Here is a 26,762-nt window from a genome sequence, read left to right as displayed (position 1 = left end):
AGTGTGACTGGTAGAAACCATGTTATTATACAAGGTAAGCCAAGAGAGAATTGTGCAAAAATGTTTTCAGTGTCACTTCTTTCCCTAACTTGGTCCCTCAGAGTTCCTTCCACTAGATATCCCGTGTGTTCAGCCTAACTCCTATCTGCAGTGGGCCTCCAAATATTACACCCCTATGGACAGGGCTGTGTGTCATTTCCCTGGCCCCTATCTGAGTCAAAACTCATTCCTTTGGGGTCCTGCTGGGCAACTAGCAAACTCATCTTCAATGCAGTTTACCCAAGGTGTTAATGACAGATAATGGCTTAATGGTTACTCTTCCCAGTTAACATTTCCATTTTAATAGAGCTTTTAAATGCTTTAACCTGAAGGAAACAGCATGAAAAATGCCGGGATAGCAAATGTCTGGCATCTTTGCTCCTTCCCTGTTTCTGGAAGACGTTTTTAATGTCCATTGAGGCTTTTCCTGCTATGCCTGGCAATACCCTGAGAAGCCCATAGGGCCCTGGGCAGCCCCTACCAGCCAATGATGTGAGTTATCATGTAAGATGAAATCTATTTGCCAACCTTATCGTGAAACATATATTTGTCCAGGAGTAAAAAGACCTAAATTCTACTTTGGGGCTTTGATATTACCTGGATGTAGGGCCTAAACAAATTTATTAGACATTTCCAAGTCTCAGTTTCCTTATCCATAAAATGAGAATCAAGCACCTCCAAAGAATAGTTCTCGGCCGAGCAAGGTGGCTCATGCCTGTAATCCCAGCACTTTGGGAGACCTAGGCGGGCAGATCACCTGCAATTGGGAGTTCAAGACCAGCCTGAACAACATGGAGAAACCCTGTCTCTACTAAAAATACAAAATTAGCCGGGCATGGTGGCCCACGCCTGTAATCTCAGCTACTCGGGAGGCTGAGGAAGGAGAATCGCTTGAATCCAGTAGGCGGAAGTTGCACTGAGCCGAGATCACACCATTGCACTCCAGCCTGGGCAACGACAGCAAAACTCCGTCTCAAAACAACAATAAAAACAACAAACAGTTCTCGATCTGCCAGGGACTATCAAAATCTGACCTCACAGCTCTCCAAACTGATTGCTGCTACCACGTACGTCTTTCCATTTTTGCCTTGCTTCTCACAAGGGAAGGAAATTCACTGGGCACTACCTTTCCATCTCTATTTGGGGAACTTCCTGTCCCTGAAAGGACCTGGGAACATAATGTAAAGCAACTTTGGGGGCAGCTGCTAAGAAGCCAAATCTTGTGACAGTCGGGGCCCAGTCACGTGGTTCAGAGTCCACAGCAACTTGTGGGGACTACGCAGTCATCAGCTAGAGGGGCAGAGCCTGTCTGGACATGGGTCAGAAATGGGTGTGACTAGTCCCAGACACATCAAGGGGGAAAAATCAGGTGTGCAGATTACGTTGTGTAAATATCTTTCTAATTCTCAATGCTCCAGGAAGGAATCTCAGAGATTAAATTAAGCTGTTAACCCTCTAGGCGCACCTGTCGTTTATTGTTAAGGAATTAATAGGAATGCGGGAATGCAGATGGCCTGGCTGTCAGCTCGGAGAGGCGATTTTTCTGATCTCCACGGACGTTTCCAGCATCTTTCATTAAGCACTCATGTACCAATTTGTCATTTTAACCGAGCAAGAAACAAACTCCCACTCAACTCCCTGCCTCAGGTGCTGGGAGTGCAATCCTCCCAGGAGTCTTCCTGGATTGCAGGAGAGGCGCCTAGGTGATGGGGGAGGGGTGCAGCAGGAAATGGATTCAAAGCCACTCCAGGAAGGAAGACGGAATCCAAAACCTGGTTGTCCTGGGCACAGGCTTCAAGTGACTGCATAAGATCCCACTCTAGCAACACTGAACTGAGCAGAGATGTGAAAACTTACTTCTTACCGCTTTCTCAAAGCGCTCCAGGACGCAGGTGGCGCGCTCAACGCGGGGAGGCGCCACCTACAGGACAGAGGAAGATTTGCAGCTTGGGCTGGCGATTTCAACAATCTGTCGGGGGGAGGAGGGCTGATGAGGGCAGTCCTTTCTCCTCCTGTTGTAATAGTCCCTGACATTTATCCAATGCTCTTCTCGTGCCAGACACTGTCCTGAGCACTTGACATATATTAATGATGTTAAACTTCACAACAAACCTATCAGGTAAGTGTTATTTTCATCTTTATTTTGTGGAATAAAAAACCACAGCTCCAGGAGAAAGAGTAATTTGACGCAAGTCACCCAGTTAGGAAGTGGGAAGTGGAGACCCCTACCCTGAGATCTGGCTCAGAGCCTGGAGGCCTAGGCACTAAGGTGAGTGTTGTGGGATGGTTAGAGTCGGGTCCAACTCTACTTGTGGTTCACAGCATTCAACTCTATGGGCCCTCAGTTCTGCAGCTTGAGTATACCATGTTTTGAGACTTGCTTACTCATCTGGAGAGGAAAGAGTTGCTAAGGTAATCACAACCTCGTGTAATTTTTAAAGAGATGGAAAAATACAAATATTGCATATTCTCACTTGTCTGTGGGATCTAAGAAAACAACTCCTGGAGATAGTGGAAGGATGGTTACCAGAGGCTGGAAAGGTTAATGGGGCACCCGAGGGGGAGGCAGGATGGTTGATGGACACACAAAAAAATAGAAAAAATGAATAAGACCTAGTATTTGATAGTACAACAGGGGGACTATGTCAATAATACTTTAATTGTACATATTGAAATAACTAAGAGTATGATGGATTATTTGGAACACAAGGATAAATGCTTGAGGGAAAGAATACCCATTTTCTGTGATGTAATTCTTACACATTGCATGCCTGTGCCAGAATATCTTATGTGCCTCATAAATATATACACCATGTACCCACAAAAATTTTTGAAAAACCAAGGCAAAAAAGAGGATAGGGATGCTAGAGATTGTATATCTCTCATCAGTTCATTTTTCAGGTTATAGATGAGTATGAGAGAGGTAAGGGACCCAACCATGTGCACAGTCTTAGTTACAGGGCAAGAACTGGAACCCAGATCTCCTCACTCCCAGCCAGTGCTTTCCCTCCATGCTACATTCATTCTTTAATCATCCATAGATGGGACAGGTACTGTATATGGGAAGGAAACTAATCACACAATGTGGCTTCAGAGGCTCCAGGCTTACCCTCTGCCAAAAATACATTTTCCGTATTTTTTTTTTTTTTTTTTTTGAGAAGGAGTTTCGCTCTTGTTGCCCAGGCTGGAGTGCAATGCTGTGATCTCAGCTCACAGCAACCTCCGTCTCCCGAGTTCAAGTGATTCTCCTGCCTCAGCCTCCCGTTTTTTTGTTTGTTTTTGAGACAGGCTTTTCTTCTCTTACCCAGGCTGGAGTATAGTGATGCAATCTTGGCTCACACGGCAAAATCTGCCTCTTGGTTCAAGCAATTCTTCTGCTCAGCGTCCTGAGTAGCAGGGATTACAGGCACACTCCACCATACCTGGTTAATTTTTGAAATTTTAGTAGAGATGGGGTTTTGCCATGTTGGTCAGGCAGGTCTCAAACTTCTGGCCTCTAGTGATCCGCCCGCCTCAGCCTCCCAAAGTGCTGGGATTACAAGTGTGAGCCACTACACCAGGCCCAAAACATACTTAAAAACAAAACAAAAAAAAAACAACTGGTGGCTGTTGTCTAAAATGCCACCATTAGTGACTCATTTTATTCACTAAGACTTTGATCCTGCCCACTCAGGACCAGTAAGGCTTTTAACTGTTGGCCATCATTTCATGTGTATGTAATTGAGTTCTAAAGCAGTGCTGCTAGAAGTGCGGTCTACAGACAGCGGCATCAGTGTCATCTGCATGCCTGTCGGAAACACAAGTCATGGCTTTCAACCAGACCTACTGAGTCAGAATTGCCATGGTTCTCAAACTTCTGTGTATGTGCTTAAGTTCTCACCTGAAGAGTTTATGAAAACAGTTTTCTGAGACAACTGTTCCCCACCTCAAACCTAGAGATTCTGATTCAGGAAGTCCGGGGAACGCACCCCAAAATTTGCATTTCTAACAGGCTCTCAGGTAATGCACCTAAGACCAGTTACTGCTGGTCTGGAGACTACACTTTGAGTAGGACCTAAGGAGTTCCCTAACAGATATTGGGGAGGGAGAAGAGGGAGAATGAGAATGCTGAGGTAGGAGAAGGAAAGGTTATCACCCAGGGTGCAAAGGGTACAGAATATGAAGGCTTGGAGTCAAAACAGCTGAGGGTGTGAGTGCACAATCACATCTTTCCATTTGAATACATTCAAATATTAATATCCTTAAGTGATTCAATACAATGCATGCATGTTTGTTAGCTGAGTTTACCTAGCCTATGGTAAAATCTGCTTTTGTCTCACCTTTTGCTGAGCTCTGCCTGTCTCAGTTACAAATGAAATTCCCAGTCCCCTCTGACCATCAGTTAACTTTCCAATTTCATTCCTGAGTTAACTGCACTGTAGCAGCAGACAAAACTGGCCCGATGGCAGGAATACTGTTCCCCGATGGTATCAGAGCCTCTTCTGTATTTATGTTTGCTATGTGACTGTCACTTGTATACAATCACGCAGAGACTCTGATATTAAGACTTGGCCTGGAAATCACCCCCATGGCACAGCTCTGGTGGGAAAGGAAAAGGGGCTTCAGTGGCAACCAGATATCAAACACGAATTACATTGCCCTTGTACCAAAATAGGCATCTTTAAGAAATCATGTCTTCTGGTCCTCCTTTGCTATACTTCAGGTAATATGGTACCCAGAGGAACCCAGAGAGATAACAACCTCTTCTATTTGTAAAGACCACTTGTGAAGGAAACTCCATAACCTCCCTGTGGTGGAGTGTATTATTGCTTAGCAAACATTCATTCTCCTCTATTCCCCTCCACCAGGGGAGCAAACTTCCCCACTCTATTGATGATGGGTCTAGCCATGTGACTTGTTTTGGCCAATAGAATGTAAATAGAGGGTTTAACTCCACTTGCTTGGTTAAGCTTGGCCTCTTGCACTTCTACCTTTTGCCATGAGAAGAGCATGCCCTTGTCGCTTCAGCATGAGTCCCAGAATGAGAAGTTACATGGAACAGACCTGTACAAGATTCACAGCCTGGAACAGAGTCATTTAGCCGATCCACAAACCTGTGAGCAAAAAATGAATGTTATAAATCTCTGAGATTTCAGATTATTTGTTATGCAAGATTATTGTAGTAAAGTTGACTGATACACTCCCTCAGGTACCTGTTCCACTGAACTTTTGCTGCAAAGTTCTTCATTTTATCTAACCTAAATCCCTCATACATTCATGTAAAGATTTATTTTATTTGTGGTACAAATGAGGGATCACTAGATTACATCCTTGATTCTAAATGTCCAAATCTAGCTTGAATTGCTTAATATATATTTAAGCAAATAAAATAGAGATGCATTCAGGGAATTATTTGTATTTACAAAGTATCATTTATGCTTTTCCTTATTGGAGCTATTAGAAGGTGGGTCCTTGAGAAATGTCATCTTCAGGAACCAGAAGAGTAGTGATGGGAGAGATGCAAGTTTGGAAACTTAATTAAAATATTATAGAACCGGGCTGGGCACAGTGGCTCACACCTGTAATTCCAGCATTTTGGGAGGCTGAGGCTGGTGGATCACAAGGTCAGGAGTTCAAGACTAGCCTGGCCAACATGGTAAAACTCCATCTCTACTAAAAATGCAAAAAATTCGCCAGGCATGATAGCGTGCACCTATACTCCCAGCTACTTGGGAGGCTGAGGCAGGAGAATCACTTGAACCCAGGAGGCTGAGGTTGCAGTGAGCCAAAATCATGCCATTGGACTCCAGCCTGGGCAACAGAGCAAGACTCTGTCTCGAGGAAACAAAAAAGAAAAAAAGAACTGCCTTATTTTCTCTTAGCTTTCTTTCCTAGCAGTTTATAAATTATTTATTTTCTAGCAGTTTGTAATTATTTTCTTTGCCTGTCTCCCCAACTAGAATGTGTTTCCATAAAGCCAGGAACAATGTTTGTCATGTTCACAGCTTTAGTCTCCAGTGCTCAGCAAACTCTGGCATGTAGCAGTCACTCAAAAAAATTTTTTTCAGTAGAGACAGGGTTTCAATCATGTTGGCCAGGCTGGTCTCAAACTCCTGGTCTCAGCGTCCCAAAGTGTTGGGATTACAGGCGTGAGCCACTGCACCTGACCAAAAAAAATTGTTAAATAAATAAATAATTTCTAATAAGGCATGTCACTAGTCCAGGAAAGGGGGAAATAATGAACAAGAGATGGGATTTACAGTCTAAACATCTGGCTTCTACAGTACGTGATCTTAGATAGTTCGACGATGTCTTACTCTGTTGCAGCTGCTGTAACAAAATACTATAGACTGGGTGGATATAAACAAGAGAAATCTATTTCTGACAGTTCTGAACGTTGGGAAGTCCAAGTTCAAGGTGCTAGCACATTTGGTGGCTGGTAAGGGCCTGCTTCTTCATAGATGGTGCCTTCTTGCTGTGTCCTCACATGGTAGGAGGAGAAAGCTAGCTCTCTGGGACCACCTCTTTTATGAGGCAACTAATCCCATTCACGAGGTCTCTACCATTATGACCTAATCCCCTCCCCAAGGTCCCACCTCCTAATACCATTACCTTGGGGACTAGATTTGTATATGAATTTGGGGGAAACATAAAGATTCACTCCATTGTAAATGGGCACCTAATTGTGAAAAACTTTAAATCATAATAATAGTCAATGGAGAGCCAATGAGGAATTTTGAGCTGTGGAAGGACCGATCAAGACAGGATCTTGATAGCTGGGCATGGTGGCACCTGCTTGTAATCCCAGCTACTCAGGAGGCTGAGGCAGGAGACTCACTTAAACCCAGGAGGCAGAGGTTGCAGTGAGCTGAGATTGCACCACTGTACTTCAGCCTGGGTCACAGAGCAGGACTCTGTCTCAAAAGAAAAAAAAAAAAACCAGCATCTTGAGATGATGTATATGCTTGCTGTGTTCAGGGATGGGTCAGCAGAGCAAGGGGAGCAGTTAGAAGGTAATTTCAAAGTGAGCGAATAAGGGCCTAAAGTGTGGGGTAGCAGTGGGAGTGAAAAGGAATGAGACTGGGATGGAAGATTCAATAACACTATCCCTGATGGGAAAAGGAGGCAGGAGAGAGAGGGTGCCTAAGGTAGCTCCATTATTTTATACTGTATAGCTGAAATAATAGAAGTGCTCTTAATAAATATATGGAAGTTGGAGAAGAGGCCGGCTGTATTTGGGAGGAATGATAATGTATTTTAGACAAATAGAATATTAGACAATGGCTGGTTATCAAGTGAAAATTCCTAGCCCCTAGGTAGAAATTTCAGGAATAGGCCAGGCACAGTGGCTCATGCCGGTAGTCCCAGCACTTTGGGAGGCCAAGTCAGGTAGATTGCTTGAGTCAAGGAGTTCAAGACCAACTGAGGAAACATGGAAAAACCCTATTTTTACTAAAAATACAGAAACTTAGCTGGGCATGGTGACCTGTGCCTGTAATCCCAGCTATTCATGAGGCTGAGGTGAGAGTATCACCTAGCCCGGGAGGTCAAGGCTGCAGTGAACCGAGGTCATGCCTCTGCACTCCAACCTGGGCAATCAGAGTGAGACCCTGAAAAAAGAAAGAAAGAAAGGAAAGAAAGAAAGAAAGAAAGAAAGAAAGAAAGAAAGAAAGAAAGAAAGAAAGAAAGAAAGAAAGAAAGAAAAGAAAGAAGAAAGAAAGAGAGAAAGGAAGATTAATTACTTAATTAATTCAGGATTATACTTTGAGAGAGAAGTCAGAACAAAAACTGCTTGTGGTCATTAGACTCATGGAGGTGACAGGTGTAGGAAAAGAGAAGCCAGAGACTGAAGCCAGCCCTGCACACTGCCTAGTTAGCAAGGGCAGGTGGGGGAAGCATGGCTGGTAAGAGGGATAGAGAAACAGAATCAGCAGAGGGTCTCAGAAGCCTAGAAAAGGGAGAATTTTGATGTCCGGCCCTGTCTCCTCTGTGACCAGCATTGGCTGTCAGACTTCTTAGGGAGCTCTCCTGTAGGAGCAGAGGATAACATCCTGACTTGTCTCTAACCACCTGGGTGGCTGAGGGGTCCCAAGGCTTTGTGAGCCTTTGAAAGAAAAATCCAGGGAGGGGAAAATGGAGAAATATAATCAATAACAACAAGCCTTGTTCTTTTCACTTCGTATGCAGGAAGCAGTCCAAGGCTGTAGCTGCTGCTATGCTGGCTGTGCTCTGGATATTCAAAAGGTCATCTGGCATAGAGACAGGCTAAATTACGGCTGGAGTATATGAATCTGAGGAGGTTCTCCATTACCATTTATTAGGAATTGTCATCACTTCAACCCGAATGGGCCCCAGATGTGGAAACCCTGGCTGCCCCAGACTTCTCTTCCAGGCTGCAATCTCTCCTCTGATTTATTGTTATTAAACATGACTAGATTTTGTAGAGGGGAAAATTGAAGAAAGCAATACACACATGGGGAACCATTGGGTGGAGGCTGCCAAGAGAAACAAACCATTTTATAATTTCTGGTGGCAGTGGGAACACATGGAGATGAGAGCTATTGTTAGAAGACTCCGTAGAGACTATTTCCTAAATCAAAAAGACGCAAGCCTCAACTTCCAGGCAGTCTGTTCAAGGGCAAAGTTCTAACCCTGAGGATGAGAGAGGGGCAGTTGAGGATAATGAGAAAGGCTAAGAATAGAGAGTTAATACTTAGAATTTGGGAAGCCATGGCAGGGATCCTCTTTACATCCACCTTGCAGGGTGGATGGCTTCCTGGGAATCATCACAGCCCCACTGGATATTAGGTCATTATACTTATCAATAATATTTACTCCCCCATTGTGTAAATATTGCAAGGGATACCAACAAGTCAAAATTAGAGTCCCGCCTTCTGGTAATCTATTTCATATCTTTACTCAACATAATTTTATGAAGCACATACTAGGTATCAGGCACTGCTCAAAGTATTGAAGGAATATTAGTAAATTTAAGAGGCAAAGTCTATGTTCTCTGGGTACTTACATATCTGTAGGAGACAAACTCAGGAAATAATTAAAAATTAGCTACTAGACAAAAGTATACAAGAGGAAGAGAGCTTAAAGAAAGACACTGTGTTAAGAGTCAGAACACCTGAACTCCAGTCCTTGCTCTCCTACCTAAGAGTCTTACAACTTTTGATGATTTAGTATATTTAACTTTTGTGAACCCTGCTTGTTTTTTTAAGATTTTTTGTTTGTTTGTTTTGAGACGGGGTCTCGCTCTGTCACTGAGGCTGGAGTGCAATGGTGAGATCATGGCTCACTGTAGCCTCAACCTCCCAGGCTCAAACAATTCTCCAACCTCAGCCTCCCAAATAACTGGGACTGCAAGTGCATGCCACAACATTGGGCTAATTTTTATAATTTCTTATAGAGATGAAGGTCCCACTGTGTTACCCAGCCTGGTCTCAAACTCCTAACCTCAATCAATCCTCCCACCTCAGACTTGCAAAGTGCTGGGATTACAGGTATAAACCACCGCACCCAACCAAACTTCAGCTTCTTGTTTGCAAAATGGTAATAAACCTGCCTTAACTGATCACATGAGTTTGTGTAAAAATTAAATGTGATAATCTAGTCAAAGAGTTCCTTATAAACGAAATTGCTCTATGGCATCAGGTGTGTAAGTGCCAAATAAATGGAATGGTGAGTATTATGGGATGGTTCATTTGCTTGCCAGTAGCCTTGGGACACATCCTCTTCTGCTTTCTTTCAGGAAAAGGGGCAAGCAGGGCTATCCCCAGGAGTGAAAGATATTCTGAATACCAGATATTCAGACCCTACTAGTAAAAGACCTGGAGAGTAAAAAGACCTGGGGAGTCTTTTACTAGCAGGGTAAAAGTCTTTTTACTCTCCAGGTCTTTTACTAGTAGGGTCTGAATATCTAGTACTGACTTCACTAACAAGCCATCCCTAGGAAGCCCTCACTTACTGTACCTCCTGTTCTTAGAACAGTGCATGGAAATTATCCCTTGTTGGAATTATGATGAGTGAACATAGATAATGAGGAAAGTCTTTGAAGCACTATGTCTAATTACTGTTCTTGCGTTGTCTTCCTTTCAGGAAATTATCTACATTCCTAGCTGGGCATGGTGGTTTATGCCTGTAATCTCAGCACTTTGGGAGGCTGAGGTGGGTGGGTCACTTGAGTCAGGAGTTCTAGACCAGCCTGGCCAACATGGTGAAATCTTGTCTCTACTAAAAATACAAAAAATTGGGCCGGGCGCGGTGGCTCACGCCTGTAATCCCAGCACTTCGGGAGGCCGAGGCGGGTGGATCACGAGGTCAAGAGATCGAGACCATCCTGGTCAACATGGTGAAACCCCGTCTCTACTAAAAATACAAAAAATTAGCTGGGCACGGTGGCGCGTGCCTGTAATCCCAGCTACTCAGGAGGCTGAGGCAGGAGAATTGCCTGAACCCAGGAGGCGGAGGTAGTGGTGAGCCGAGATCACGCCATTGCACTCCAGCCTGGGTAACAAGAGCGAAACTCCATCTAAAAAAAAAAATACAAAAAATTAGCTGGGCATGGTGGCACGTGCCTGTAATCCCACCTACTTGGGAGGCTGAGTCAGGAGAATTGCTTGAACTGGGAGGCAGAGGTTGTAGTGGGCCAAGATCATGCCACTGCACTCCAGTCTAGACAACAGAGCAAGACTCCATCTCAAAAAAAAAAAAAAAGAAGAAGAAGAAGATTGTCTCCATTCCTGAGAAGAATTTGTGCCTAAGCCATCTTGATCCAACTTCCAGCTTTACATTCATTGCCCCTCATCCCTGTACATAGATCATACAATATATACCTGCAAGCACATACACCTGCATCATATCTAGGATTAACGGGAATAGTCCTAGGGCCAATCTTTCTTATATCAGGCAAGCTGACCAAGTGTCTGGGGGATAAGACCATAGCTGCTTCCTCCTGCTTAAGAACAGAGTTAAATAATCCTGTTCCGAAGTCTTGTGAGTTGCTGCATCCTTGCCTTATAAGGATTGAAGGCTTAACCTGCTTCCTGGCACTCATCACTAGCTAAGTGAAGGTTCCTATTTATCCAGAAATGGGAGCCTCTCTGGCTTGTGTATGTCCAGGAATGGACATACCACCCAAGATTTTACCCCCGGTGGCCAATTGGTCCTGAACACAAACACAGGCACATCTTTTATTTAATGCTCAAAATTTGTGAACAACTCCCAGAGCTGCACCTTCCAAAGGGCTTGCATTAAGTGCTAGTTAAGGAGCATGGGCCTCTATCATGGCCAGACCCCATCAATAATGACACCCTGGCAACTCTAAAAGGTGCCAAGTGGGATGGCCTCTGAGCTACTCCATGCAATGAAAAGTTCTAGTAGGGAGTAGGGGCACTTTTCTCCCCAATCCTATCTCATGGCTTGGCTGAAAATTTTTTCCTTTTGGGAGATCACTGGCTTTCTCTAGCAACCTTAACTATAAAGATGAGGATGAGGAGAAAAAAAGAAGTACACAGGGGAGACTGAAGAATTTGGAATACTCCCTAAGAATTTCCTCCATTGGAAAGGTCTGCTTTAAAGTACTTGTGGTCCACAAACTCACCCCTTTCCAGCTTGGCTTTGGGAGAAGGGGAGGACAGAGAACAGAATTATGGATTGTTACTAGGTAGTTGGGCTGCATCAGGAAGATATTTTGATAGAAGGAGAGGAAGAAGAGGTAGGAAGTGGGAAGGGAAACACTAAGCTTTTTTTTTTTTTTCGTCCTGATCCCCTTAGCTAGAAAAGACCACTGGGGCTTGGGATGGAGGTCAGGGATAGCCTAAGATCCTGTTACTGAGAGAGTAGTCCCCAGCCAGCAGCATCAGTATCACCTGGTTCTTAAGGCCTCATCCCAAACCTATACTGAATCAGAAATTGTGTTTTAATCCCTAGGTGATAAGTATGTCCATAAAATTTCAGAAGCATTAGCCTAGATGCTTCAATGAGAATCACTTCTTGCAGTGAGCTGCTGAGGAACTGTGCTAGATAATCTCTCTGCTCTTCCAAATCCACCACCATCCTTATTCCCCTGCTGTTGGGACTAAGAAGTGAATTGACGAATTCGCTTCCTTTATGCATTGCTTCAACAGGCCCCCTTGTCATCTGGCTTCTGGTTGGGCTCAGCCAATGGTCAGTGCTCAAGAAGCAGTGACTTAATAGTGACTTTACCAGCTGGTGTGGTGGCTCATACCTGTAATCCCAGCATTTTGGGAGGCCGAGGTGGGTGGATCGCCTGAGGTCAGGAGTTCGAGACCAGCCTGGCTAACATGATGAAACCTGTCTCTACTAAAAATACAAAAAGTTAGCCAGGTGTGGTGGCACGTGCCTGTAGTACCAGCTACTCAAGAGGCTGAGGCAGGAAAATCACTTGAATCTGAGAGGCAGAGGTTGCAGTGAGCCAAGATCATGCCCCTGCACTCCAGCCTGGGCAACAGAGCAAAACTCTGTCTCAAAAAAAAACAGAATTAGTGACTTTACCTGAAGTTTTTATAGGGAAACAGGAGAATGCATTTATAATTTTTTATGCAGCAAGCCACTGGAGAAGACTGAGGGTAGGATCAAGATTTTTATTCCCCCAGCTGGGCCTCATGTTGACAGTGGCTGTGTTCCTAACTAAAGGCCACAGCTCCTGCAGGCCAGCCCTCTCCTGCGACTCTCTCCAGACTATGAGGACCACTCCTCTCCACCCCTTCAGGCCTCAAGTGGTCATTATTCCCTACTCTGGCTAACATCACCATGTCTTATGGGTTTCTGTGAACCCTGCCCATATCTTTGTAAATATGCCTTCATTAAACTTTTCTCAGACAAACCCCGTTTGAGTGTGTCATCTGTTTTCCAGCAGGACTGTGATCAATCAGGTACCCTGGAGAACAGACCCAGAAAGAATTCTTGCTTATGACTAGGAAATTGACCTAGATGAGCATTTTCAATTAAAGATCTTTGAGATCGAAGTAAACATTTTTCAATCCAGCATGTTATTTCTTCTGTGAATCTTGTTTCAAGAATGGAAAAATACATCACAGAAGCACTTGGCACTTTCTCCAACACGCCTCAGCTTCTGTGCTACAGCCTATCTGCAAGTGCAAGTGCAGGTCACAAGGAGTGAACTGAAGCTGCCACATTCTTGCTCATGAGCACTGATTGTTAAACTCTCAAGAATTTTGCAAAAATAAGTTGTTTTACAAAGAACTAAGATTGGCCAGGTGGCTGTGGCTCACGCCTACAATCCCAGCACTTTGGGAGGCCAAGGCAGGCAAATCATCTGGGGTCAGGAGTTCAAGACCAGCCTGGCCATCCTGGTGAAACCCTGTCTCTTACTAAAAATACAAAAAGTAGCCAGGCATGGTGGTGCATGCCTGTAATCCCAGCTACTTGGGAGGCCGAGGCAGGCAGGAGAATTGCTTGAACCTGGGAGGCAGAAGTTGCAGTGAGCTGATATCATGCCATTGAACTCCAGCCTGGGTGACAAGAGTAAAACACTGTTTCAAAAAAAAAAACAGTAAAAACTAAAATTGTATAAAATTACAATTAAATAAATTATATATATATGTGTATATTTATATATATATATATTTACATATACTTGAACCTAGGAGGTTCAAGTGATTCTCATGCCTCAGACTTCTGAGTAGCTGAGATTGCAGGTGCATGCCAACATGCCTGGATAATTTTTGTATTTTTAGTAGAGATGAGGTTTTGCCATGCTGGCCAGGCTGGTCTTGAACTCCTGGCCTCAAATGATCCTCTTACCACAGCCTCCCAAAGTGCTGTAGTGGCCACCTGTAGGTGGCCCAAATTATATTTAAAAAGAAAATAGGCGGGGCGTGGTGGCTCACGCCTGTAATCCCAGCACTTTGCGAGGCCGAGGCAGGTGGATCCCGAGGTCAAGAGATCGAGACCATCCTGGTCAACATGGTGAAACCCCATCTCTACTAAAAATACAAAAAAAATTAGCTGGGCATGGTGACATGTGCCTGTAATCCCAGCTACTCAGGAGACTGAGGCAGGAGAATTGCCTGAACCCAGGAGGCGGAGGTTGCAGTGAGCCAAGACCGCGCCATTGCACTCCAGCCTGGGTAACAAGAGTGAAACTCCATCTCAAAAAAAAGAAAGAAAGAAAGAAAGAAAATAAGTACTAAATATCATCACTTCCTAATTATTTTGCTAAATGTCATTGCTATCTAACCTTTTAGGGTATTTATGTCTGGTGTACCTGGGTGGTAGAAACACTGTATGATGATGTGCTCCTGCACATCTCGTCCTAATTCTGTTTTCAATGATGTCAGGAAGAAAGTTGAAATCAGGCATGGTGGAAGTATTTACACCAAGGAAATAGACAAATGCAACAAATCAGGACTGAATTTTTTTCTGAAGAGCTGTTTGTTAATCATTTTCCAGTAGAAAGGGAACCTTTGAGATGATCGTGGTATTTGGAATTGTGTGGTTTTAAGGGAGATCCATATGCTTGGTTTCTGTTGTGAGAAAGCAAAGTGTAATAGGCTTGGCACTGGACTAGAAAGGATAAACTAAACTGTTCTCTCTAAACCGGGGAGAAGGTTAGTTGTCTTTGCCTGCTTAGGACAGGATGGACTAAGTAGACCTTTTAGCATGGGGAGATGTGTATTATATTAATAATAGCTTACTTTCACAGTGGGGTTGTTTGTTTAAAATCGCTGAAAGTACTTACATCTATGACCTCTTCGATCTATCAAGCATCTGAGTAACTAAGGAAAGCGGCAATAAAGATTTTTGTGTTTTTTTGAGACAGAGTCTCGCTCTGTCACTCCTGGAGTGCAGTGGCACAATCGGGGCTCACTGCAACCTCTGTCTCCCGGGTTCAAGCCATCCTCCTACCTCAGCCTCCTGAGTAGCTGAGATTACAGGGGTGCACCACCATGCCCGGCTAATTTGAATAGAGATGGGTTTCACCATATTGACGAGGCTGGTCTCTAACCCCTGGCCTCAAGTGATTCACCTGCCTCAGCCTCCCAAAATGCTGGGATTACAGGTGTGAGCCACTGTGCCCAGCCAAGATACTTTTTAAATACAGAAAAACTGGGGCCCATGGAGGTTAGGTGACCTTTTTAACCTCAAAAACTGAGGCCCAGAAAGGCAACACAGTATAGTATCCAGAGCCCTCCTCCAACAGCTGTCACTTGTGTCACCTTGAGCAAGTTGTCCATATTTTCTGAGCCTGTTTCTTCATCTGTGGAAAGTTATAGGGGAAATAAATGAAAGAATATGTGTAAATCACCAGATTTTGTGACTGATGTTCTAAAAATGGTGAGTTTAATAAATATACCCAAAGATGTTGTTGGGGAGAAAGAGAAAGAGCTCATAGTACCCAGCACAGACAACTTGAAGGGGCACAATGGGCGTCATTGTTCTTAGACACTCATTGGTCAATCCAACACAGAATGGAGTTTCACTTCTCCCTTTTCCACACCTGGCCTTTCTCCATCCCACTTTTGCCTTCTCCTCCTCCCCTTGCTCTCTTCTCTCTCATGCAGAGCAGCAGTCTCCCTTCTCTGAAGCTGTGAGCACATCTACCATGTGTTAAGCATATCAAGGCATTCTTCTAAGCAGAATTCCCTTCCTAAGAGAAATTCTGTTAGTTAAATTGTTACTTCATTATACACACAGAATTGTTTGCAAAGGGTTTTCCCATTCACTATTTCCTTTGAATGTCAGAGCCACCCTGTGGTAAGAATTACAATTATAACCACTTTACGTTGGGAGATACTGAGGCTCAGGGAATTGCTCAGGGTCATAACTTAACAGTGGCTGAGGGTCTGAGCATGGTGATTCATACCTGTCATTCCAGCACTTTGGGAGGGCAAGGTGGGAGAATCTCTTGAGGCCAGGAGTTCAAGACCAGCTCGGGGAAAATAGTGAGACCTTGTCTCAACAAAATATTTTTTAAATTAGCTGGGCATGCTGCTCCCAGCTACTTGGGAGGCTGAGGTGGGGGGATCAGTTGAGCCCGGGAGGTTGAGGCTGTAGTGAGCCACTACACCAGTGCACTCCAGCCTGGGTGATAGAGCCAGAGAGACCCTGTCTCAAAAAGAAAAAAAAAAGGCTGAGGCAGAACTTGAACCTGGCAATGTACATCCCATACTGATCGTGCTTCCTCCCTCTTCAGAGTAGGCATGTTCTAGTTGACCTCCTGAAGGAAACTACTAATTCTGTTTTCTCTGCCATTCGGTGAGCATCTAGCTTGAAAGTCCCTCATAGGTCACTTCCTGAGCTACATGTCAGGAGTCACCTTAAGGTTGTGATTCCTTTCCTAGCTTGTTGTATAGCCTTGAGTAAGGAGAAGATTTGAAAGGCAGAAAGGTATCATGTTGGGAAAACAAGCTACGTTCCAGGCATTATATGCTGGAACTTTACATTGATTACTTCATCTAATCTTCATGAGAACTCTGTGTAAGATAGTATCAACATTTTAACTTTAAGTAAAATTAAACTGTGGAAACCGAGGTTCAAAGAGATAATGAAATTTGTTCATGGTCATATGGGTAGGAAGTGATGGAGACTGGATTTGAACCTTTGTCTCTAGGACTCTAAATTCTATCTCCATTTCCTCACATCATGTTGTCCCTCTGGGCCTTGGGGACTTTTAAAATATGAATCCAGGCACCTAACTTCTCTGGATCCTTCCTCACATGTCTATCAACTGCTGGATTATGTTCCTAATCTGGCAGGTGTCGTGAGGCTAGGAAATCCTCATGCTATTATCAATCTTTTCCCCAGTTCGGAGGTCAGAGGCTCTCTTTACTCCAGCACCCCCCTCCACCTCTGGTATGAGGCTACATTTCACGTGGGGGTTAGCAGCCACACCTCTCTAGTTCTGCAGAGGATAGAGGGCAGCTATGAAGGATGGTGTGTCTCTCCACCCACATCTCATACCTAGCCTGGGGCAGACTGTTCATTAGGGCAGGCAGGGAGGAGGTGAACCAAGATAGTACAGAGATCCATCAAGGTGCCAAGCTGACAGGTGCACACACCTGCTTCTAGCCAGAGGAGCTAGAGGCCAGTGGGAACCTGCCTCATGGGGGAGGACTTTGTCTCGAAAGAGAAGGGAGGTTGAAAAAACAACAACAACTGAGATTGGATCACTCTAATTACACAGCTCTAAATCACTGAGAAGAACCTTGGCTCAAACATCCAAGTGGTGGAGGATGTATTTTTACCTTGATGCCTGCTAATTTTCATTGATTTATGTGGCCTGAGAGCATTTATTTTCTGCTCAGAGGCAGCACAGCTACTGCTAAAGAGGTGCAGGACTCCCCTAAATGCTGTCACCATGGAGAGGAGAGCAGCAGAGGCCGGTCTCAGGCAACAGCTACGTTTCCTGGTCAGTTTCAGTTGCTGCCTAAGAACCGGGAGGGTCCAATGGAACTGCAGGCACCGGTGAGACAGCCTCCCCACTCCTGTCCCCGGAGTCTGCCTGCTTCTGGTCACAGCTCCTTGAGTTTAACACTCCTGGCAACTTAGCAGTCTGGTTTTATGTGCGAAGCCGTAATATTTGGTGAGCTGTGAGATGAGGTGGGAATATTTGCAACTGGTATTCCCTTCCGGCCCTGCCCTGTGTTTCAGGTCAGTGGTGTGACAGAGTGAGGCTGCCCCTCCTCCCCACTCTGGCTTCCCACCTGTGGCTGTTTGGCATGATGTCCTTCCTTTGTTTTCTCCTCTTCCCCTATCCCATGTCTACTAGACTCCTTTAGCTCTTAGCTTTCAAAAGGGGGTATTCAGCCTGGGCGCGGTGGCTCACGCCTATAATACCAGCACTTTGGGAGGCCAAGGCGGGTGAATCACGAGGTCAAGAGATCGAGACCATCCTGGTCAACATGGTGAAACCCTGTCTCTACTAAAAATACAAAAATTAGCTGGGCATGGTGGTGCACGCCTGTAATCCTAGCTACTCAGGAGGCTGAGGCAGGAGAATTGCCTGAACCCAGGAGGCGGAGATTGCAGTGAGCCGAGATCGTGCCATTGCACTCCAGTCTGGGTAACAACAGCAAAACTCCATCTCAAAAAAGAAAAAAAAAAGGCGGGGGGGGGCGGGGGCGGGTATTATTCAGTCCTCACATTCCAAACCATCTGCTCAATTAAACATTTTAAACAGTGATTCTGAGTCTGCCCAGGACCGCATTCCAAAAGGTGTGTGTCAGGAGATAGGCTTTCTAAATGTCAGAGGCTCTGTAAAAATCTTAACTGATGAGGAAGTGGGTCAGCTAGAGAGCGTCACGTCTTCTTGGAGATTAGAAGCATAAGACGCAGTGTGCATATTTTAAACATTCCTCTTCCTGAGGCTCATCATGAGTCATTTGAGCATCTCTAGTCCTTTTCTCCAGGTCTGTATTTCCTGAGCCCTTCCTGCCCCATTCCCTGGGTCAGGGTCGGAGTTCCGATTCCTGTGGGTCCCCCCAGGCATCCTCCTTCTTATCTGCAGTTGTCTTAATTTCTGCCTCATCTTCCCACCCCTTGACTTTCCAGTTGCAGCTGCCTTCCAGAAATAGAATAAGGTTTGTCATAATATAATGGTACAAGGAGGAAGAACATTAAACCTTATTTTTATGGGATAGTTTTGAATATATATTAATAGAGGCCAGGCATGGTGGCTCACGCCTGTAATCCCAGCACTTTGGGAGGGCGAGGCAGGTGGATCGCTTGAGGTCAGGAGTTTGAGACCAGCCTGGCCAACATGGTGAAGCCCTGTCTCTACTAAAAATATAAAAATTAGCTGAGCATGGTGGCAGGTGTCTGTAATCCCAGCTAGTGGGGAGGCTGAGGCAGGAGAATCACTTGAACCTGGGAGGTGGAGGTTGCGGTGAGCCGGAATTGTGCCACTGCACTCTAGTCTGGGCAATACAGTAAGACTCAGTCTTAAAAATAATAGTAATAATAGAGAGAGCTTTTAAATAAAATTATTACTGATTCTGAGCTAGCTGCGGGCCCAGCCTTCAAGAAAACAGGAGCAGTGAGATCTCCTAAAATGTCTTTAAAAGTGGGGAATGTTCAGCCTGGGCAACATAGCAAGACCTATATTAGTCTGTTTTCACACTACTGATAAAGGCATACCTGAGACTGGGAAGAAAAACAGGTTTAATTGGATTTAACAGTTCCACATGAGTTGGGGGACCTCAGAATCATGTCGAGAGGTGAGAGGCTTTTTTTATACGGAGGAGGCAAGAAAAAATGAGGAAGAAGCAAAAGCGCAAACCCCTGAGAAACCCATCAGATCTTGTGAGACTTACTGACTACCATGAGAACAGCTCAGGAAAGACCAGTCCCATGATTCAATTACCTCCCCCCGGGTCCCTCCCACAATATGTGGGAATTCTGGGAGATACAACTCAAGTTGAGATTTGGGTGGAGACACAGCCAAACCGTATCATTCCACACCTGGTGCCTCCAAATCTCATGTCCTCACATTTCAAAATCAATTATGCTTTCTCAACAGTCCCCCAAAGTCTTAACTCATTTCAGCATTAACCCAAAAGTCCAGTCCAAAATCTCATCTGAGACGAGGAAAATCCCTTCTATCTATGAGCCTGTAAAATCAAAAGCAAGCTAGTTACTTCCTGGATATAATGAGGGTACAGGTATTGGGTAAATACAGCCCTTTCAAATAGGAGAAATTGGCCAAAACAAAGGGCTTACAAGGCCCATGCAAGTCCAAAATCCAGCTGGGCAGTCAAACTTTAAAGCTCCAAAATGATCTCCTTTGACTCCAGGTCTCATATCCAGGTTACACTGATGCAAGAGGTGGGTTCTCATAGTCTTGGGCAGCTCTGCCTCTGTGGCTTTGCAGGGTACAGCCTCCCTCCCAGCTGCTTTCACGGGTTGGCGTTGAGTACCTGTGGCTTTTCCAGGCACACAGTTCAAGCTGTTGGTGGATCTACCATTCTGGGATCTGGAGGACGGTGGCCCTCTTCTCATAGTTCCACTAGGCAGTTCCTCACTAGGTTCTGTGTGGGGCTCTGACCCCACATTTTCCTTCCATACTGCCCTAGCAGAGGTTCTCCATAAGGACCCCACCCTTGCAGCAAACTTTCGCCTGGGCATCCAGGCATTTCCGTACATCTTCTGAAATCTAGGTGGGGGTTCTCAAACCTCAGTTCTTGACCTCTGTGCACTCACAGGCTCAATATCACATGGAAACTGCCAGTTTGGGGCTTCCACCATCTGAAGCCACAGCCTGAGCTGTACGTTGGGCCCTTTCAGCCACGGCTGGAGGGGCTGGGACACAGGGCACCAAGTCACTAGACTACACACAGCATGGGGACTCTGGGCCCGGCCCATGAAACCACTTTTCTCCCCTGGGCCTCTAGGCCTGTGATGGTAAGGGCTGCCATGAAGGTCTCTGACATGATCTGGAGACATTTTCCCCATGGTCCTGGGTATTAACAATAAGCTCCTTACTACTTACGCAAATTTCTGCAGCCAGCTTAAATATCTCCCCAGAAAATGGGTCTTTCTTTTCCACAGCATTATCAGGCTGCAAATTTTCCGAACCTTTATTCTCTGCTTCCCTTATAAAACTGAATACCTGGCCAGGTGCAGTGGCTCATGCTTGTAATCCCAGCACTTTGGGAGGCTGGGTGGGCAGATCACTTGAGGTCAGGAGTTTGAGACCAGCCTGGCCAACATGGTGAAACCCTGTCTCTACTAAAAATGTAAAAATTAGCTCTGTGCAGTGGTGGGCGCCTGTGATCGCAGCTATTTGGGAGGCTGAGACAGGAGAATCATTTGAACCTGGGAGATGAAGTCTGCAGCGAGCCGTGATCATGCCACTGCACTCCAGCCTGGGTGACAGAGCGAGACTTCATCTAAAAAAAAAAAAAAAAAAAAAGGCCAGGCACAGTGGCTCATGCTTGTAATCTCACCACTTTGGTAGGCTGAGGTGGGAGGATCACTTGAGATCAGGAGTTCAAGACCAGCCTGGCCAACATGATGAAACCCCATCGCTACTAAAAATACAAAAATTAGCTGGTTGTGGTGGGTGCCTGTAATCCTAATTACTCAGGAGGCTGAGACAGGAGAATTGCTTGAACCATTGGGGCGGAGGTTGCAGTGAACCAAGATTACACCACTGCACTCCAACCTGGGCGACAGTTAGACTCCATCTCAAAAAACAAAACAAAACAAAAACTGAAAGCTGCCATCAGTACCCAAGTCACCTCCTGAATGCTTTCCTGCTTAGGAATTTCTTCTTCCAGATACCCTGAATCATCTCTGTCAAGTTCAAAGTTCCACAAATCTCTAGGGCAGGGGCAAAATGCCACTCTTTGCTAAAACATAACAAGAGTCACCTTTGCTCCAGTTCCCAAGAAGTTCCTCATCTCTATCTGAGATCACCTCAGCCTGGACCTTATTGTCCATATCTCTATCAGCATTTTGGGCAAAGCCATTTAACAAGTCTCTAGGAAGTTCCTGACTTTCCCACATTTTCCTGTCTTCTTTTGAGCCCTCCAAACTATTCCAGCCTCTGCCAGTGACCCAGTTCTGAAGTCACTTCCACATTTCTGGGTATCTTTTCAGCAACGCTCCACTGTACTGGTACCAATTTATTGTATTAGTTCATTTTCACACTGCTGATAAAGACATACCCAAGACTGGAAAGAAAAAGAGGTTTAATTGGACTTACAGTTCCACATGGCTGGGGAGGTCTCAGAATCAGGGTGAGAGGCAAAAGGCTCTTTTTACATGGTGGAGGCAAGAGAAAATGAAGAAGCAGCCAAAGCGCAAACCCCTGATAAATCCATCGGATCTCGCGAGACTTACTCGCCATCACGAAAAGCACGGGAAAGACCGGCCCCATGATTCAATTACCCACCTCCTCCCACACCCCCCTATCCCCCCAACAACATGTGGGAATTCTGGGAGGTACAATTTAAGTTGAGATTTCAGTCACAGATATCAGACCCCGTCTTTACAAAAGGTAGAAAAAAAATTAACTGAGAGTGGTGGCGTGCGCCTGTAGTCCCAGCTGCTTGGGAGGCTGAGGTAGGAGGATCACTCGGCCCTAGGAAGTGAGGCCTCAGTGAGCTGTAAGTGCATCACCGTTCTCCAACCTGGGTGACAGAGAGCGTCTCTGTCTTTAAAAAAAAAACAAAACCTTAAATGGAGAACATCTTTTGCATGGATTGTCAGGATGACCTAGAGATAGTAGAATGAGTCAGAAAACTTCTGAACTCTTGCAAATAAATAGTTGGAATGAAAGATTAAGCTTATCTAATAAAGAGGTGCCAAAATTCAGTGGTTCAAAATAGAAGCTTATTTTTTGTCAGGGGGCTCTCCTTCATGCAGTTGTGCAGGGCCTGGGGTTCCTTCTATTTTGCTTTTCCACCATTCCCTAGCATGTAGCCTTTTTTTTTTCTGGGACAGGTTTTCTTTCACTCTGTTGCCCAGGCTGGAGTGCAGTGCATGATTGTAGCTCACTGCAGCCTTGAACTCCTGGGCTCAAGGGATTCTCCTGCCTTAGCCTCCAAAGTGGATAGGACTGCAAGGGCACACCACCCCTGCTCAGTTAATTTTTGCGTTGCTGTATAGACAGGTTCTTACTATGTTACTCAGGCTGGTCTCAAACTCCTGGCTGCAAGTGATCCTCTTGCCTCACGCTCCCAAAGCTCTGGGATTACAGGTATGAGCCCACTGTGCCCAGCCCCCCTATCTTTTTTAAAATAAATAGTGGCAAAGTCTTGCTATGCTGCCCAGGCTAATCTCAAAATCCTGGTGTCAAGTGATCTTCCCACCTTGGCCTCCCATAATACTGGGATTACAGGACCACACCTACCCAGATGTAGCCCTTCTCTGCAAGGTCCAAACTAGATTGTGGGTACACTCATGATCTAGGTCTCAAGAGGAATAAAAAATATGGATGAGGCACCTTTCTTAAGGTGGCCCACATCACTTCTGCCTACATTTCATTATCAGGAGATGAGTCACATGACCAGCTCTAACTGCAAGGTGGCTGGGAAATATATATATATATGCAGGCGTATGCCCAGTAGTTCAATTATTGTAGAAGGAAAGAATGGGTTTTTGGATAGTGTCATTACATCAACCTAGATGTGACCCAGATACCACCAAGTAGAGGCTCTTCATTTATTATAAGTAATTAGGTCAGATTTTTTGTTGAAGTGGAAATAGGGAAAGTATGATCCATAGAGGACATAAGGACATAGGATCCCTTCAAGTAATGGAGCATGTCCCAGGGGCCTGGAAAGAGCCTGTTTTGTTTGTCCTTCCAGACAGGGGAGTGCAGGGGCATTCAGCAGCAGACAAGAGTGATGGATACCCAGAACAGTGCTTATGAAATGATTTATATTTTAAATAATACTTTACAGTTTACAAGGATCATTTGTACGTATCATTTGATTGAATGTTGAAAGCATTCCTCATTAGGGACAGCTAGACTTAGAGAGGTGAAAGGTCCTGCACAAAATCACACAATTCATAAAAAGCAAAGGTGGGATCTGAACCCAAGTCTTCCAAGTTTCAGTCTAGTACTTTTCACAAAAGAAAATGCTGTATATTCATTTTTTTTTATCCTGGGTGGGTGACTAGTTGGACATCCCAAAGGGAGTAAGGACTTTACTTTTTCAGTCTCCATGTGATTTGGATGTCACTATGAAGACGTCAAGAGTCATGTGCACAAAGATAATACTGGTTATTACTTGGTGACCACCTACTGTGAGCCAGGCACTGAGCTGGACACTTTATTTATATCTTATTTATTCCTCCTAATGACCCGGCAAGGTTGACATTATTATACCTATCTTGCAGAGGAAGCTGAAGAGGTTAAGTAACTTTTCCCAAACACAGAACTAATAAATGGTTAAGTCAGGTCATGAATCCAAGTTGATCTGCTATCTTTCCTTCTTTGTGCTGCCTTGAAGGATGAGGGGTATCTGCTGCTGAGGCCTCAGGAATGGACACACAGGCAATGCTTGGTAGTCTCAAGCCTGAGGCAAGAACAATTTGTTTAAATTTGTCCCAGACTCCTGACTTCTCACTGGGTGTCCTAGAAATTGAAGCCAAAATGAGATCTTCACTAGCCATAACTCTCAAAAATCCTTGTCCACAAGGCTCATATTCATTTGTAATGTCAGAACTGGAAACAAAATTAACGTTTCTCTGGTCCAACATGGCCCTTTTAGAGATGATAAAACTGAGACCCAGAGGGGGGAGAATAACCTGCCAATAATATCGGGGCTATTTCCTGGCAAAATTAACATATTCCTTTGTTTCTCCAGGCTTCAGGCCATGAGGACCTCCTGGACTAAGAGCCAGTCTCACTGCCACCTGTCGGAGTCTTCTTCAAGGGAGTAAGCAGAGGAGCAGGATGCTTCATGCTGCCAGGGCTGGAGCTATCTTCTCCCCACTCCATTCCCACCACGCTGGGCGAGCCTGCAGTTTTTCCAAGGCAGGGCCAGCCTGTCCTGAGCTGCAAGATGTATTAATCAATTTGATGAGGATGTTAAAGCTTTCTCTTTGCAACTAATTATGGCCTGATTTATAGGCCTGGCCTTGGTTTGATAGAGCTCTCCTCATGACAGGGATGAATGTGGTACTGGCATGGACCCCTTCATCTCTTCCATTTCTCTCTCGTCCTCCCTCCTCCCACCTCCCTCCCTCCCACGGCTCCTGCCTCCTGCCTCTGCTCTTGGTTCCCACAGGAACACCCTAATGACATGTTGACAAGCTAGTGAAGCATGGCTCCCTCTCTGTTGCATCTGCCTCTGGCACTACCATTCCTCCTGTGTTCTCTGACATGGGCAGATGGGTGCTGTGCTAGAGGAAGCTCTGTACACCCCTTCCTTCTGGAAATAAGAAATAATAAAAATATTTGGGTTGACCCAGCATATTCCTTCCCAGACATTTCAAGAGCTTGTTGAAATAAACTTCATCCCTGATGGAACTTCCAGGTAAGCTTTCAGGTAAGGTTTATTCTGGTTATTTTACAAATGAGAGCACTGAGACAGAGAGATGAACTTGTCTGTGATTTTTCACACAGTAGGACAATGAAGGTGAGAATAAATTGGTGTCATGGTGTCCAGCTTCAAGATCCTCCCAGTTCTAGGATCTTTGGGTCACCTTACTCTTCCTCATACCTGCACAACTTGACAGGAGGAGAGCCCTCACATATGCACTAGTTTTTTGTTTTTGTTTTGAGACAGGGTCACACTCTGTCACCCAGGCAGAGTGCAGTGGCATGATCTTGGCTCACTATAGCCTCTGCCTCCTCGGTTCAAGCAATTTTCTGCCTCAGTCTCCCAAGTAGCTGGGATTACAGGCACCCACCACCACGCCCAGTTAATTTTTTTTTAAATAGAAACTGGATTTCATCATGTTGACCAGGCTGATCTCAAACTCCTGACCTCAAGTGATCTGCCTGCCTCAGTCTCCCAAAGTGCTGGGATTACAGGCTTGAGCCTCCGTGCCTGGCTGCACTGGTTTCTTAACTGTAAGCAAAAGGACCTTTGTGGCCATCATATGCAAATAAGGATATGAAATAAGATGTAAATCATCACTCGGCACAAAGAGTATGTATGCACAAGCATGTGAGCACATACGGGCCAGTTTCCGGAAGTCTTTATGTCACCCATCGAGTATAGATAAGGAACAACCCCAAATTATAACTTTCCTTAGGCTTGAAGTCCATCATGAAGTCACCTTCCCCAGACTCAGCAGGGTTCGATGGGCGTATTTCCTAGCAGTGTGCTATGACAGCGACTTCCCAGTAGGGCTAATGGAAAGAAATAGTGGCTTGGCAGCCCTACAGTTGTTTGTATTCAGACCTGAAATTCATTGTGTAATATTTTTGAAATAGATTTGTCTCTGCAAGGTGCTAACCTAAACCTAACCAAAGCGCAAACTCTAGACCTGGCCCGAACCTGAACCTAAACCTGAGCCTTAGCCTTAATCCTAACCCTAAATCTAAATAGTTTCTGAACCCTAACTCTAACCCAAATCTAAACTTGAACCCAACTCAAAATGTAAGCATAACCTGATAACCTGATCCAGACCCTAATCCTAACTCTAAAAACAATCTTTGATCTTTTTTATTTTCTTTTCTTTTTTTTGAGATGGAATCTCGCTCTGTTGCATAGGCTGGAGGGCAGTGGTGCGATCTCAGCTCACTGAAACCTCCACCTCCTGGGTTCAAGCGATTCTGTCTCAGCCTCCCAAGTAGGTGGAACTAGAGGTGTGTGCCACCAGGCCTGGCTAATTTTTGTATTTTTAGTAGAGATGGGGTTTCACCATATTGGCCAGGCTGGTCTCGAACTCCTGACCTCATGATCCACCTGCCTCAGCCTTCCAAAATGCTGGGATTACAGGCATGAGGTACCGCTTCCGGCTAAAAACACTCTTAACATTAATCCTAATCCTTATTTTAACTTAGCCTGGGTGATTACCCCTCTCCTTCTCAGGGAATATTTGGCAATGACTAGAGATATTTTGGGGTCCTATAATGCAGAGAGAGGGCAAATACTTCCAGAATCTAAGGGGTTGGCTGGTCCAAGTGCAGTGGTGTTTACAACTAATTGATCACAACCAGTTACAGATTTCTTTGTTCCTTCTCCACTCCCACTGCTCCACTTGACTAGCCTTAAAAAAAAAAAAAAGGAAAAAAAGAAAGAGGAATCTAATGGGTAGAGGCCAGGAATACTGCTAAACATTCTAAAATG

General features: G+C 44.9%; 1 long non-coding RNA gene across 1 annotated transcript; it reads right to left on the bottom strand.

The window, feature by feature from the left end:
- Positions 1-2,744: 2,744 nt before the first annotated feature.
- Positions 2,745-6,481, bottom strand: LOC144582838 (uncharacterized). The gene is made up of 3 exons (XR_013536288.1): positions 6,336-6,481; positions 5,010-5,132; positions 2,745-3,461 (listed from the first exon to the last, which is right to left on the bottom strand). It is a non-coding gene; the product is annotated as an uncharacterized LOC144582838 (long non-coding RNA).
- Positions 6,482-26,762: the final 20,281 nt, after the last annotated feature.

The sequence above is a fragment of the Callithrix jacchus genome, chromosome 5 (genome assembly GCF_049354715.1).
Source record: "Callithrix jacchus isolate 240 chromosome 5, calJac240_pri, whole genome shotgun sequence".
Classification (NCBI taxonomy): Eukaryota; Metazoa; Chordata; class Mammalia; order Primates; family Cebidae; genus Callithrix; species Callithrix jacchus.
Note: the sequence above shows the minus strand (reverse complement) of the source record. Positions and strands in the feature narration are given on the sequence as shown.